The sequence below is a fragment of the Lissotriton vulgaris genome, chromosome 7 (assembly GCF_964263255.1).
Source record: "Lissotriton vulgaris chromosome 7, aLisVul1.2, whole genome shotgun sequence".
Taxonomy (NCBI): Eukaryota; Metazoa; Chordata; class Amphibia; order Caudata; family Salamandridae; genus Lissotriton; species Lissotriton vulgaris.
Genome location: NC_141695.1, coordinates 874,714,973 through 874,731,401, shown reverse-complemented (window position 1 = coordinate 874,731,401; position 16,429 = coordinate 874,714,973).

The window sequence follows — 16,429 nt, the reverse complement described above, 5'->3', positions numbered from 1 at the left end:
ATCCTCAATACCAGAAGCATAGAGTGGCTTGTTAATATTCCCAATCTGAAAGAGACACTTTAGTGATAGATTCCTTACCTTAGAATATCCCCAGGAGTCAGACTGTATCCGGAAAGTTTTTCGTCAGCAGTACCCCTGCGCGTCGGTGGGCGTCGTCATACTGCTCTGCGTACATCGTTGGTGTCATAGTCGCCGAGATGATGTTGCTGGAGCTACTTAGACGCGCCTAGTTGTGCTGATGTCAGTTCTTTCTTTTTCTGCGCCAGCAGGTGCAGATCCGGAGAGAGAGGTACCCCCAGTCACTTTTTGAGTTATTTTTGAGACTTTTGTCCCTGTTTTATAAGTTTTTGATTCCTGGTGTATAGGGATGCCCAATTTTAAGTCTTGCGTGGTTTGTCCGCTCACAATGTCGGTGACTGACCCGCACTGTGAGTGTCTCTACTGCCTGGGGCGCGACCACAACTCTGAGTCATGCCCCCACTGCTGGGCCATGGCTCCGAAAATTTTGTGGGAGCGGTCCCAAAAGTGGCTAGAGGCTGGGGAGTTGGTTCTGTGCCGTTCCAGGTCCTGTCCCGGTCCCATGGGAGGTTGAGGGACCGGCCACGGAGCCATCACCACCATTCGAAGTCTTCATACTCGGAGTCAGGTATGGCGAAGCACAAGAAGTCGATTAAGCGTCATCATTCTTCGCCATCCCCTAGCCAGTTGCGCGAAGTGACTGAGGTTGCAGGTGGCGCCACCCCTGCGGCTCTGGTGGAGCCTCCGCAGTTGCCGATAGTCTACCCGCCCTTTCTGGGTCCATCGGGACGTGTCCGACTGTCGGGCCCTGTCAGTGTGCCTTCAGGCCCCATGGGCCCGACTGAGGGTCGTTGTTCTTCGACGTCACCAGCTCCGGCCCTGACGTCATCGAAAACTTTGGTCTCGATGCCGAGAGACTCCCACAGATCCACGCATCGATCCTCGTCCATTTCGGTTTGCCCTGGTACGACCTCCACCGACATCGACTGTGCCGCCACCGGCATCAGCCACAACACTGGCAGATGTCGTCCCTGGCCTCCTCCCCTACGTGTGGCCGGGGCTGGAGGGGTGTCGACCAACACCGATTCCGACGCCGTTTGGGAATTTCTTCGCCTTTGTTCACCGATCTCCATATGTTTCGGCAGCTTGTGGAGGAAGTGGAGGACTGGGAGGGGTCTGAGGACCCTCTTGCAGCACAATGCGAGTTAGACCCAAACTATGATGAGGATCTGGTGGAGGCAGGCAACCAGGCTCACTGTCTATTTCTAACGTGGCTACAGAGGAGGGTGGTTCCTACTCTGTGTTGTTGCTTAGGGTGGCCAGGCTCTCCACCTCTAGCTTCCTACCATGGCCATCAGGACTAACTTCCTGACAGAGGTGCTTTGGCCGGCGTCTTCTTCTATGGAGCCGCTGCTGCCCTTTAATGATGCACTTTTGGACATTCTTTTGTGCACCTGGTCCAGGCTCAACACAGGGGCTCCTGTGGATAAGAACGTGGCCCGATGCCATCGCCCGGCCCTGGGCGACCCTGTTTTCCTCTCCCAACACCGTACCCCTGAGAGCTTGGTTGTCCAAGCCTCTGCATCCCCGAGCGTGTTCCCTTCCGCACCTCTGGACAGGGAATCCAAGAAACTGAAGCAGTTTCGGAAGAAGATACGCCGCCACGCATGGCTGAGAATGACTGGCTTTTCTGGGGAAGTCCAGAACACATTGATGGCCATGCCCTTTAATGGCACTCGCCTGTTTGGCGAAAAGGAGTATTGCGCGTTGGAGAGTTTTAAGGACTCACAGGCTAGGGCCAAGTCCTTAGGCCTTTCGGCCACACGCACTCCTTCCGCTTCTGCTTTTCGCTCCTTTTGTGTTCAAGGAAGGGGCGCCCAAGCATGTTCGTTTCAGAGCCACAGGCCTTCGCAGCAACAGTCTCAGTGCAGCTGCGGGACCCGCAAAGGCGGGTCATGTGGCCAGCGTGTGAGTCAGTCCACCCCCTACTGCCACTGCCTCCAAACATTCCTCATCCGGTGTTTCAGACCCACCAGATTCCAGTAGGTGGCAGGATTCAACATCACCTCCACCCCTGGTGCAACATCACATCGGACAGGTGGGTTCTGCAAATTGTCCGAAGGGGTTACTCCCTCCCCTTCAAGACAACCCCCCACCGCCATGACACCACAGTACCACCGTATGTTGGGTAATCACTTGGCACTGCTCCAGAAGGAAGTTATGGTCCTCTTGGCCAAGGGGGCCATCAAACGCGTTCCGACGCCAGAAGTAGGTCATGGTTGTTACTCCCACTACTTCTTGGTTCCAAAGAAGGACAAAGTCCTGCGTCCCATCTTAGACCTATGGAACGTCAATAACTTCCTCCGGAAGGAGAAGTTCAAGATGCTCACACTTGCTCAGGTCTTGTCTGCCCTCGACCCGCAAGACTGGATGGTAGTGTTAGACCTGCAGGACGCATATTCACGGTAGGCCATGAGCAATTCCAGTTCACCGTGCTCCCTTTTGACCTTACCAGTGCCCCCCTGGGTGTTCACGAAAGTGATGGAGGTGGTCACAGTTCTCCTGCGCAGATCAGGTGTTTCAGTCTTCCCCTAGCTCGACGACTGGCTGCTAAAGGCAGGCTTGCCCCAGGCAGTCATCTCCCACCTCCAGACTACGGTGGACCTCCTGCATTTACTGGGGTTTTCCATCAAAGTGCAAAAGTCGCACCTGATTGCCTCTCAGCAGCTCCTCTTCATCAGAGCGGTTCTGGACACGGCGCAGTTTCAAGTTTATCCTCCAGAACAGCGAGCCTGGGACATTCTGGCGATGATTCAGATCTTTCAGCCCTTTTCCTGGGTTTCAGTCAGGACGACCTTGAGGCTGCTGGGCCTCACGGCCCCCTGCATCCTGCTGATTAACCATGCTACATGGCATATGCAGGCTCTGCAGTGGGACCGGAAGTTCTAGTGCGTGCAGCATCAGGTGCACCTGTCCGACTACATCCAGATCTCGGAGCGCACAGCACAACAATTGCAGGGGTGGCCCACTAATCAGCATCGGGTCAGCGTCAGATCCCTCTCCCTTCCCCAGGCAGAGCACACAGTGGTGATGGATGCGTCCCTCCTGGTATGGGGCCACATGGGGGAGGCAGAGATCAGAGGCCTCTGGTCTCAGGCGGAGTCCCGGCTCCATATCAACCTTCTGGAACTTCGGGCGAATCTTCTTGCACTGAAAGCATTCCTTCCCTCTGTCAAGGGGAGGGTGGTGCAAGTGTTCACAGACAACACCACCACCATGTGGTATTGCAACAAACAGGGTGGGGTTGGGTCGTGGACCCAGTGTCAAGAGGCTCTCCGCCTCTGGACATGGCTGGAACATCAAGATAGTTCCTTGATGGTTCAACACCTGGGAGGTTCTTTGAACATCGGGCGGACAAACTTAGCCACAGGTGCATGATGGATCATGAATGGCGTCTACACTCTGAGGTGGCGCAAGGTCTCTTTCAACAGTGGGGAGAGCCTTGGTTAGATCCATTCGCCACCGAAGAGAACGCGCAATGTCATCACGTGCATTGGAGTTTCCAAGGCAGCACTCGCTCGCTGATGCTTTTCGTCACGAGTGGAGCTGCGGTCTATTGTACGGTTTTCCACCTATACCACTTCTACCCAGAGTGCCTAAGAAGATCAGTCGTGACCGGGTCCAAGTCATTCTTGTGGCTCTGGACTGGGCTCGAAGAGTTTGGTATTCCGAGCTACTAAGTATGAGCATGGATCCCCGATCTGACTGCCTCTTCGGGAGGATCTTCTGTCACAGCAGCAGTGGACGGTCCTCCAACCGAACCTGTGCATACTCCACCTACATGGATGGAGATTGAGCAGCAACAGTTGATTCCTTTTGACTTGCCTCCTGAAGTCTGTGATATCATTCTGCAGCCAGGCGTCCCTCCACTAAATCAATATACGCCTGCAGGTGGAACAAATTTGTAGCATGGTGTACAGCAAAGGCTGTGGATCCCCTCTCTGCCCCTCTTTCAGAAGTCCTTTTGTTCCTTTGTTCTCTGGCCCAGCAGGGCTCTGCTCTGGGCACTATTAAGGGCTATCTTTCTGCAATTTCGGCCTTCCTCAGGCTCCATGGTCAGCCCTCTCTTTTCAAGTCCCCTATTGTAAATAGATTTCTCAATGGCGTTACTCACCTTTTCCCTCCTATTACATTTACAATTCCAAAGTGGGACTATCTGTTTCTCACCTATTTGATGTGCGCTCCATTTGAGCCACTTCACAACTGTCCTCTTTGTTTGTTAACTTTGAAAACTGCTTTCCTGGTTGACATCACCTCCGCTAGGCTCATAAGTGAGCTCCAGGCTCTTTCCTGTAATCCTTCCTTCTTGCTGAAGGTTGTCACTGCCTTCCACATCGGGCAGACTATCACCATGCCCACTTTCTTTCCATCTCCGCCCTTCCAGAGAGGAAGAGAGTCTCCACCGTCTGGATCCAAAACGTGCACTCTCATTTTACCTGCATTGCACACAACAGTTCCAGTTGGATAACCATCTCTTTGTTGGCTAACGTAGGCGCCAAGAAAGGCCGGGCTGTACAAAAGAGGACTATCTCCCGCTGGGTCATCTTGTGTATCAAAGCCTATAATTCTCTGGCTAAAAAGGAACCTCCGGTGGGGTTGCACGCCCATTCTACCAGGGTGACAGCAGCTACTACTGCATTGGGACGTGGTGTCCCCCTGAAAGACATCTGTCAGTCAGCCACGTGGGCCTTGCTGCACACTTTTACCAAACATTATTTCCTTGACATTCAAGTCCAGAGAGACAGCTTCTTTGGCCTTTCTGTTCTCTGTGACTTTCTGTTGTGATCTTTGTTCGCAGACCCACCACCGGGGTTGGTATTGCTGGGGTATCTATTCTAAGGTAAGGAATCTATCACTAGCATGTCTCTTTCAGATGCACAAGTTAATTACTTGTGTAACAATATATCTGTAAAAGACATTAGTTAGTGATAGATTCCTTACCGCCCCACCCATCCTTCCCGTTCTGCGAACTGATTTCTAGGGTTAAGGTCATCCTTTTAGGGCCCTAGTTTCAATGCACCAATGGTCAGTATCTTGCATGCCTCTGCGTTCCTGGCACAGAAAGTTGTGTAGAGAACTGACATCAGCGTGCTATGCTCCTCTAAGTAGCTACAGCGACGTCATCTTGGTGACTACTACACTAACGATGTAGGTGGAGCCGTATGATGATGCCTACAGATGCGCAGGGGTACTGCTGACAAAAAACTTTCCAGATCCAGTCTGACATATTGGACCAGGAGCAGGACCTTCTCGACCTGCTGGGTGTCACAGTTGCAGGGCTCAGTGAGTAATTATTTATTTGTTGTGTTGAGTTCTTCAATGCTAATATATATTTTTTTCAAATAGCATGCTGCTCACACTCAGCGGTAAGTTAAGTTTACATTTAAAATATTTTGTGATCCAGTTTGCGGTAACTGGGTGCTCAGGGCTACTTAATCATATTTGCCGGTGCTCACTCTGGCTGATTATTTAAGAAACCATTCAGACTCCTCTGTCCTGTCACTAAGATAGTGGTAGTAGTAAGTAATATCAGTTAGTTAGAATTATCTGTGTCTTTCTTTTTGTAACTCATATAGTAACAAGCAATCTCCGAGTGATGTGTAGAATATGCATCTATGCATTCAAAAAAGGGAGACTGAATTGGTCTCTTAAAGGGGGTTGAAATGAGATGTGAAGCAAAGATAATTTGTTGCAGTGCATGGGTAGTAATATTGTTTAGGTTTTAGAAATTTGGAATAGGCCTTAGGTTTAGGATATTAGGAATAGGTCAACTCGATAGTAGTATAGGCGATCTTATTTAGAAAAGTACAAGTTTCAAGTTTATTTTTATTTCCTTTGGTACTCAACTGAGGACCACAAATATTTTAAACATAAAATTCAGGTTAAATTTCTTGTGCTAATACAATGCTAAAAAAGGTTTTAAAAATGTATAAAAGTTATAACAGACAAATTCATTTGGCGGGAATTTACATAGAGTGATCAGTTCATTTGCTGAGTTAATCCTACATTTAATGTGTATGGCTTTCATGTACCGCTTCCTTGCCATTACCACCTTTGGATTTAAACAGGCAAACATTAGATGCTCGACATCTTGCTCTCCTCCATTACACAGATTACATTTAGAGTTTTCCTTTAAGTGCCATTTGGCTGTTACAGTTTTGACTGGTAAAATACCGAACCGGAGCAGAACAATCGCTCTCCTGACAGAATGATTTAGGTTGAAAGCAATGTACTGTTGAATTTTCTTGTATGTTATAGTTTCAGTGAAATTCTTATATGTAGATAGTTTAGAACAATGCAAAAGGTCTAAATCAAAGCTCAGCCTTGAGGTGAAATGTTTCAAAAAGAGTTTAAGATGGGATGGTGTCCAAGCTAGCAGCAGATCGATATTAATCTCCGCTAGTTTAAAGGCAACTAACATGTTTTTCTTAAAAACGTGTTTGGATGAGTCACGATCAATTGTTTCTGTTTTGAGCAGAGATCGAAGAGTTCCTTCCTCGGCGTGCAGGAGATTATATACCCACCTGATGACATTATCAATTCCTCGAGAGTAGGAGCTGGTTAATGAGAACTCGAGGCGAAGAGCTTGTACAGGAACGGCCTGTGATACCTTCATTAGTCTCCGTAATATTTTTCCTTCTTTTAGATCTAGGAAGTTCCACTGGTTTATGGGAATATATTCCAAAGCATATGATAGTACAGGTGGTATCTTAACACTATACACCTTGAGCAGAGAAGAGAAATGCCTGTGTCCTGACGCTGCGTATAGTCTTGCAAGAGCTCCCGCGTGTACATCAGTTTTCCTGGTCAGGTTCACAGTGTGTGGCCCATTTTGTAGAGACTCAGGGCCCGATGTAGGTAAATCCCATTTACCGATTTTGAAATACCGAATCCTACCGATTCGGTATTTCAAAATCGGTAAATGGTATGTAGGTCCCAACATCTGGATTCGTTACCGAATCCTTAACAATTCTTTAATTACCGATTCGGTAAATACCGAATCGGTAATGCCCATTCATTCCTATGGGCTTTGAAGCCCATAGGAATGATTAGGCATTACCGATTCGGTATTTACCGAATCGGTAATTAAAGAATTCACAAGGGTGCAGGGGGTGTCACTTTGACACCCTCTGGCACCCCCAAAACAGGCACAGGTGCCATGTGGCAGGCATACCTGCCCTAAGGGCAGGTCTGCCTGTCACATGACATTGGTGTGCATGCACACATGTGCATGCACACCGGAATCGGTATTTTACCATGGATTTGTATTCCATGGTAAAATACTGATTCTGTAAGCCATGTGCAGAAGGTACATTGCCTACCTACATTGCATTTTCGGTAATTTTACCGAATCGGTAAATATTACCGAATCGGTAATTATTTTACCGATTCGGTACTTATTACCGAATCGGTAAATTTACCGATTCGGTAATGATACCGATTCGGTAAAATTACCGAAAATGTGCCCCTACATCTCAATAGCCCTTTACCGATCGGAAACGGCCGAAAATCGGTATTTTCGGCCGATTCCGATCGGTAAAGGGCTACCTACATCTGGCCCTTGGTGAAGATTCTGCCTAGATAGGTGTATTCATTTACTTCTTCCACCTTGTCTCCACCAAGGATCCAGTTATATTTAGACTCTTTTTCTTTCCTGAAAAAAAAACTATTTTTGTAATGTTAGGAATTAAGTAATTTTCCTCTGTATATTTGTTCAGTGCCTGGATATTGCTTTGTAGTCCAAATGGTGTTAAATCTAATATGACAATATCGTCTGCGTATAACAGTGTATGTATTTATGGGAGGCAACTTTTGGTGGAAAATTGCCTGCTTGCTGGAGACATTGAGGCATATCACTGAGATAGAGTGAGAAGAGTAGAGGAGCAAGGAGACATCCCGGTTTGAGGCCATTGGGGGTCGGGATAGGGCTGGTTAAGCCCTTTTCTCTCCCCATTTGTACCTGGCACCAGGTGTCTGTATGCAGTAATATTAATATTCGTAGTAACTAGTCAGGGATACCCATTTTACTAAGTTTTTCCCAGAGTATTCTCCTTTGCACCCTATCAAACGCAGTCGAAAAGAGTTGATGAAAGCTGCGTAAACAGCCTGAGATTTCGTGGACACATATTTATCTAGGATAGTTTGAAGGATGGCAATATTGTCCGTGACTGAATGCTTTGGTCTGAAGCCAGCTCGATATCGAGGGATCAGTCCAGATGAGAAGGCCCAGTTTTTAAGTTGATCCAGGACTTCCGCCATGAAGATCTTTCCAGTGGCATCCAGCAAAGCGATTTGTCTGTAGTTACCAGGTTGCAGTCTTGATCACTTTTTATGTATAGGTATGATGATACTCCCCTTCCACAACTTCGGGATTACCCCAGTGCTGAGAATGTAGTTGAAGAGGGGGAAAGCATCCTGCTCCACCCTTTAGGATCAATCTGGAGAACTTTGATTGGGATTTGATCTGGGCCAGTTGTCCTGTTGATCTCGCCCTTCTTATGTGTATCTCAATAGAGAGGGGAGTGGATGTTCCAGTATTTGAGATTTCAGTTTCTGAATTGCTAGAGAACGTATAGGCCATTTCTGAATTATTGTTTAATTTGTATAGATTAGTGAGATAGGTTTCCCATTCGTTTGGGGGCACAGGAATACTTTGTAATGTTTTTTTCGTGCCTGTTTCTTTGGCGATTATGGTCCAGTAGGCACGTTGGTTGTTCTGTTTTGCTGCTATCTGCAGATCCACCCAATTTTGATCTTGGGTTATTCTCTTGTGTTTTTCTTTTTCTCGCCTCCATTGGTTCTTTAGTTTGTTCATTTCTGCTTGCCTGGATGGTAAAGCTTCTAAGAACTGTGCTTATATCAGTTTATTTAGCAGCTTTGTTCCAGTATCGATTTTGTTTTTAGTCTTTGTAAATCTTGGTTGCGTCAGCTTTTTCTGCAATTTGTGTGTTAGTTCTTTTATGATCAGTTCAAAATTCATTATTGGGTTGACAGAGTATGTTGTTTGAAGTAGCTGGTTAGTGGCTATTGTATTAGTTATCTTATTAAATGTCGCTGAGTTCCAATAAATCCGCCTTTGGTTTTGATTTACCATAACTGTACTATGCTTGTACATGATTTGAGTAGGTGAACATGGAAGTATTTTCCACTCTGTAGATAACTGTAAGATAGCGTGGTCGCTTCCGTGAACAAAGTTTATTTTTAGTTGTAGGGCGGATCCAAACAAGTCGAGACTGGATAGCATATAATCCAAAAGTGTGTTGCTATTATTCCCCTGTCTCGTATTTGAAGCGGGGATGTCGCCTTCCACATTCCCGTTTAATATTATTCCATTTAGCGTTAGGAGCGATGCTAGTAGAATTTTTCCCCTTTGATCCGCCTTGTTCCCTTTGGGGAATAATGGTGTGGAAATTTCCAACGCCTCTTCTTTATACCAGTTAGACCATTTTGATATTTCTTTGTTGGAAACTTTTCCATTTAGGTCCCCCATGATGAGGAACGGTGGATAATCATGCCTTTCGATTATTTGATCTATGTCGTCCAGGATCTCTGTCATCATTCCTTCCATTTTTGCTCCAGGCGGGATATATACATTAAAGATTAGTACGTTATTTTGGCAGTCTGAGAGGTTTGTCCTGCACCTAACCTTAATACATTGGTAATGATAAGAATTTGTGGAGATTATTTCTTGGGCCCAGTCATACTCTTCACTTAGTAAAATTGCAATCCCACCCTTCGCGTGCCCCCGCTTGACCCACAGGGCAGGGATGTCATAAATGAAGTATACCTCCATATTGAAATTTTGTGTACTCCAGGTTTCTTGTAGGGCCACGATAGCGGGAGAGTTTTTGACTAATTCTGCGATTTTTTTCTTTAGTTTTTCCCACTATATTCCAAGAAGAGATTACTAAGCCTGTGTTAAACAGAAGAGCTAGTGTCCTTCATTTGTTTGTTACTGTTCAGGGTCTCAGAGATCCAGTCCCATGATTGGTCCTTCTGTGTAGTTTCCTTACTGCGAGTGCTGTTGCTCCAAATTTTTCTTTTGCCATTCTTTCCTGAAACAAATTGATTTGCTGCTGATTGATCTAAGGGATATGTTTTTTTATTTATGGTTTGGTACGTTTTTTGAGAGGATTCGAGCGGATACATCATATTGTAGACTTCATTTTTTAATACTGGGATCAAGTCATAGCCACATTTGTGGAGGATCTCGCTCTCCTTAAGGATAATTCATGGTAAGGCTGGGGAACAGAATTCTACAATTGCAATTTTTGTTTTCGCTTTGTCCGGAAACATTACTAGTTTGATCTCATTTTGCGCTAGAAATTTTAGCGGCTGGATCTGTTGCAGTAGGTTAATGATTCGGCCGCGATTGAGTGGAGCTTCATCAATAGGGAATAACTCTGTGATTTGTAAGTAGTTGGATCTTATCTCCTCTACTTAGGAAAAGTACAATGTTACAGAGTTTGCCTTTGCCTGTAAAAATATTTTTGGGGAGATTAACTGTACAACTAGTCTATTGTTTTAATCTTCTTTATTTCTTACATCAGGACCGAAGGGCAAAAAGAGGGCTCCAGAGGCAGGTCAGGGAGCTGAGGGTGCCACAGCCAGTGCCAAGGCTGACAGATCTGCTGGCCCCAGTAAATCCTCCTGTTTATAATATTATCATTCCTTCCCTAACTTTTACTGCTCCACATTTAGAATACTTTTTCCTTTTTTTATCATGCCTGTCTACTAATTCATTTGTTTCCCAACTCTTCTTCGTTCTACTTCTATCTAGTGTTTGTTAAATTGTTATTGTCCTTGCATTGTTCTAATTATTTTCTACATTTCAAGTTTTTGTAATTTTTTACTCCTGTGCTAGTCTGTTTGTATCTTCCTTTCTTCTGACTAAGAGAACCAATGTTAGGACAGGTATTCTACTGTGAAGATTGCATGTCCAAGTAAGCTATTCTTATTCTACACATGTTCATTGAGAAGGCTCTCTTTTTCTTCTCATGCTCAAACAGTAAAACTAGAGAGGGTCCATTATCAGGAGTGAACCCCTCCACCCCCAATGTTTTGTATTTATTTATTTATCCAGTGGCAATATACCAAAAGTTTCTATGACAGTGCAGAATGGCCGAACCTAGCATGAGGACAGTTCCTATGCATTTGCCAACCAAGACCATATGTCCTTAATTGACCACTAATTTTTCCTCCCCTTCATTGCACACTAATGACTCAAGAGTCATCCGAGCTCTGCCTCTTCATCACAATAAGTTTTTGGTTGGCTTTTCAAACATTAGCAACAAACAAAGTGCCCAACATGATATTTCTGATGAAGACACTGCAACCGAACTGTGGTGATGTACTGTGGTCGAATTTTGTTATAAAAATAAATAAGGGGAGGTCTATCTAGCATATAAAATGTGCAATGTTTTTTGAATGGATGGTGTTCAATAGTGAAAGACTGGATGACAGAATGTAAAGCTTAAACAGTGGGTAACAAAAGATAAAGAATACTAGAATAATGAAATTATGAATGGATAATTGCTTGAATGAAGAAACAAGGGTCTTCTGGAGAGGGGCATGCTCACTTACTTCACTTGCTTGTTTTTATAAAAGCTTTGGTTTAAAGTGAGGGGCATTTTCATGTTCTGTCTACCCCCTTGACTCACTGTATTTGTGAAGAGAGGTAGATATTTATCCCCCCCCCATCATCTCTCATCACCTCTCTTCCTATGGCATTTTGCCACCCTCTACCTAACTACAGCATGGTTCAATTCACAAAACTATGTTGACTGAGAGATGTGCATCTGCTTCAGTTAATAAAGCATTAAAAAAATATTCTATGCATTGCAAACTGAAAACAATATGTGTTTCCCTTCACTCCCAGTTCCCACTCAGTCACCTTCTAGTAATTGACTCATGAATTCTTTCCTATGCTCTATTCCAGCATACCTAAAAAACTGAAAAATCAATTTTTGGCATGTGCCATAATTTTCTGTTCAAGTGAGTTATATATTCCATGGCTTCCATAATGGATTTCTGCCTATTCAAATTCTTTCCCTTTAGACATTCATCACCTACAGTGACTGAATAAGTCAAAGGTTAGACACATGATGATGATCAGTGACATTCCACTATTCTGTAGCAAAACCTCTACTAACCAACGTTATCGTTCTAACTTACCCTGCAATTGAGAGTAAGTTAAGTTAAGATTATTTTCCTCACTGTCAAGCAACGTTATTTGTTGATAATAATTTGTGATGCAGTTCGAGGCTAGGCAGTAAAGTGAGACTAAGTGCCTGATTTTGAGTTTTGCATTTGAGATACTTTTTGGCCAACATGCCAAATACAATCTATATATTCTGCTCCTTTCTCTGTACTGCAATGCATCATATTTCTACTTCTGTCAGTCAGGATATCCACATTTTATATGTGATGTGTGTGACATAGTATCATTATCATTCATCTGTCTCTTCAGTGTTTGGATAAAATTAAAAGACATTTGGAGAAGAGCAGGGCCATTGGAATTAAAGGAAAACTGTCCGTTACAGATGTCCCAGCTGCAAACTGCAGAAAATAGCAAATTACCCACCACACTAACTAGGCTAATTCCATTAATTTAGCACAAGAAAACTTATACTTAATAGTACATAATGACTTACTCATTAATGAGAGGCAATTTATTTTTATGTTTCCATACAAAGGCCCTCATTGCGATGCCAGTTGGACGCTCGTGTCGGGAAGGAGTCAGTCCGAAATATAGTTGGCGGCTCAACCCGCCTCATTACGATCCTGAATTTTTCAATTTGTGCTTGTGCTGTAGCTAGGACAAGGGCTGCAACACGACTCACAATTGAATAAGGCATCTTTACAGACATCCAAGCACCCTGTGCCAGGCACCACACAGTGCTTGCAGAGGGCACACAATTTATGCCCCTGGACCCTATATCGAAGGCCCAGGAGGGGCAGGGACCCTGCTTGCGACCCCCAAATTCGCTTTCTATCCACCATTTTATGGTGGTTGTACCACCATGAAAAGGCAGAGGGAAACAGGCATTGCAATACCTACGGCGGTGCCTGAGCAATCACAGCCCCCATTGTACAGATTTCGGTCCCACCGCTCCTCTGACTCCTCCTTGAGCCTGTTAGAAAGGCAGAGGTCGATCCCTCCGCCCTATGTCTTCCACCGCTGGATTACACCGCTGGATTATAATCCAGCGGACTGCTTCAGTAGATGTCAGTGGGCCCAAGCCCCAACAGCCTGCCAGTGGAGGCCCCATCAACATTGTAATGAGGTCCATAGTTTCTGTTTAGTATTTTACTAGGAAATCCTTTAAAAGGAATATTGAAATAACTTTTTTATGTTGGTGTGATGTTATTTTGCCTTAATTCCTTTCAGTCAGTATTTTAATGTGAGGCATATGTGGGTAAAAATTGACCTGTGTCTCGTAATCACATCAACTTCCAATGGCCCTAGGGAACCAGCAATGTTTTGCACTGTGCTACTATAATTTTAAACAAGTGTTTGCACAGAGCACTGTTTACAATTTGTCTCTTTTTTTTCTTACTTGATATAGCTAATCCTGCAAGTCCATCTATGTGCTGAGAGATACTGGTGGCACAGGTTTGAGGAAATCCACCAAGGATGCCAAGGCTGATGGCTCTGGAGGAGTAGGCAGATGAGGTATCAGCCACTTCCCAGGGCCCCATTCCTCCAGCCTGCTGCCAGCACCTCCTATCTCCGAGGAACAACAGCACCTCCTGTCTCCGAGGAACAACATCACCAGAACCACCGGTAGCCGGCTGTCCAGTCACCACTGCTGGCCCCCTCACTCTTAGACCTACTTTTCAGTGCCACATTCTGTAGCATCGGGAGAGCCTGGATGGCACACAAGGAGGACATTTTTGAGGAGCTCTGGACCTGCTTGGAGAATGCTCTCTTCTAGCCCTTTTTTATTTTTAGTTTTGGTTGAAGGGACTTTTGTTGTGGGAGAAGAGGGTGGGCATTGGGAAGGGAGTTAACTTAGTTTGGACTATGGACTTTAAGTAGTACTTGGACATTGGTTGGAGCCAGGGTGATTTGTTTGAGGTGGGCTTGTTGTGGGTAGAGAGGGTGGGTTTTTATTGTTAAAAACAAGTACATGGAAAAGCTATTCTACTTTATTGTTGTTTTTGTGTGTGTTAGATAGGCTTTGAACAGCAGTGCAGCCTGTTTTTAAATCTACTTGCTTATCAAAGTGTATGCAAATGTTATACTTAGTAATACCAATGTCATAATACCCCCTGTAAATATATTATTATCCATTAGGGGGTAGGGTATGCTGGCATTCCCTGTATTGCCTACAACAACCTAGATAAACAAGGAAGGAAAGTCAAATCTTCAATAGAAGTTAGTTACTTACTAACTGAACCAGTTCACTTCACTCCATAGTTCTCTACCTGAATAGATGAAGCAAAGGCTGCTACCTCCCTCTATCTTCCAAACATCTCTGCAGAGTTTCCCAAGGTGCCTTCTTATGGTGGTGTTTGTAGTAGCGGATTAATAGGCAAGCCGGGAAGGCATCACAACAAGCTAGGTCCCCCTCCCACCTAGGTGAGCTCCAACTGTAGGAATAACCAAAAGGATTATCCATCACAGGCAACTAAATTGAATGAAAATACAGAGTTAGTGGGTTATATATTTATATCATAAAGACTGAGACCAGACCACACTACTAACACCATGAAACAACAAAGAAAAGTATAACTAATATAACAAAGACTAGCATCAGTAACATCTTCTGAGCAATGGGGAGGTATTTAATTAAAACTAAAGCATCAAAATCCTAGAGTCAGGAAAAGTAGACTCACAGTCAGGAGTGGAATCCATAAGGTTAAGTATTTACTCAACACAAGGCCTGATTGATGATGTTGACAAATGATGTTCTATATCTAAATCTATTTTATGCGTGGGTATGTAAGTGGGGGTTGGTGTGGGCTATTGCTCAGGAAATAGAAGGCCCTGCAGTGAGTTGGTGTCGCTTTCACCACATTTCTCCACCAAGAGTGTGATCCATTTATGGTGTAATTTAAGTCACTTCAATAGATCATTCAGCCTGGGGGAAGAGGGTTGGGGTTTGATAAATGGATGGGAAAGGGGATTTTGGGAAAGGTTTGCCCAAGACAAACACCACACGGCAGCAATATTTATCATGGCAATAATGAGTAGCACATCAATCTGTTGTGGAAGGAAATGAAGAAATGAGTATCACACAGTTCAGTTTAAATCCATGGAAAAAAGTCTTTCAGCTGCAGAGACCCAAGTTACTATATATCTAAATGTTCTGTCATCTAGGTTTTAAAAATACAAATTATGATGGAGTGAAAAGAAGTGTAGTGTGGGTGTGCTGAGAGGGGCTGTACAGAATGGAAAGTGCCTGGATACAAGTGCAATGTGCATCCAATCACTCACTTGTGACTGAACAGTGATTAGGTTACTGAGAGAATGCAAATGGATGGCAAATATAAAGGGTGTTTGCGGTCACTGAAGGCTTGAAAATGGGATTGTGCACTACCAAAGTGGGGGTATCAAGAGAGAAAATTTGAGGGGCAATGAGATAGGGGTACTCAGAGGTCACAATAGGAGTCAGAGGCAGAGAGGTATGGGGATTTTGGACCTGGCCCCACCATGAGTTTGGGTCAAAAAGCTCCTGCTAAAGTTTACTGTACCACCATGACCACTTTTGTGCAGCCTGGCTCTCTCTGTAATTAGTGAAACCCCACAATTCTATAACCGATGATTTTTAAAGAAAAAATGATACTGTATTGCCAAATTGGGTGTTTTATCTTCATTCTTCTCAGAATGCCCATCTTTGGTGCCTGGCTGAACCGGTCCAGTAAGGTAAGCATCAGTGTTATGGAGCTTTCACCTTTTGTGCAGGAGAAGAAGAGGCTTGCAGATTGTACAACAGAAATTATATTGCAGAGTCAAGGAAAGGGAGAAAAGCTAAGCTTCATGATGAGTGTGCCTACTACCTAGACTTAGAGGCAGAGCGAGAGCATGCCTGCTGCAATCATTCATTTCATCATTGCAGATTAATTAACTGAGAAGTGAGAGCAATTTACATCCAAACACAGACAAGAAGCTGCGTATGCTGGGCTGATAATTCTCACAACTGTTATCATAACATTAAGCCGAGTGCGTGCTTCATGTAATGATGATATGGCATCACAAGTCTGTCTCCAGTTACAAGCAACAGGCCCCCAACCAAAACCACATTAGAGTAGTTTCATATTTGAGCCATCACCCACACTCAGCAGCATTTCCCATATCAAAGCAGCACTATCAAGTACAAAGAGCTGAGTAGGCCTCAGCCTCATC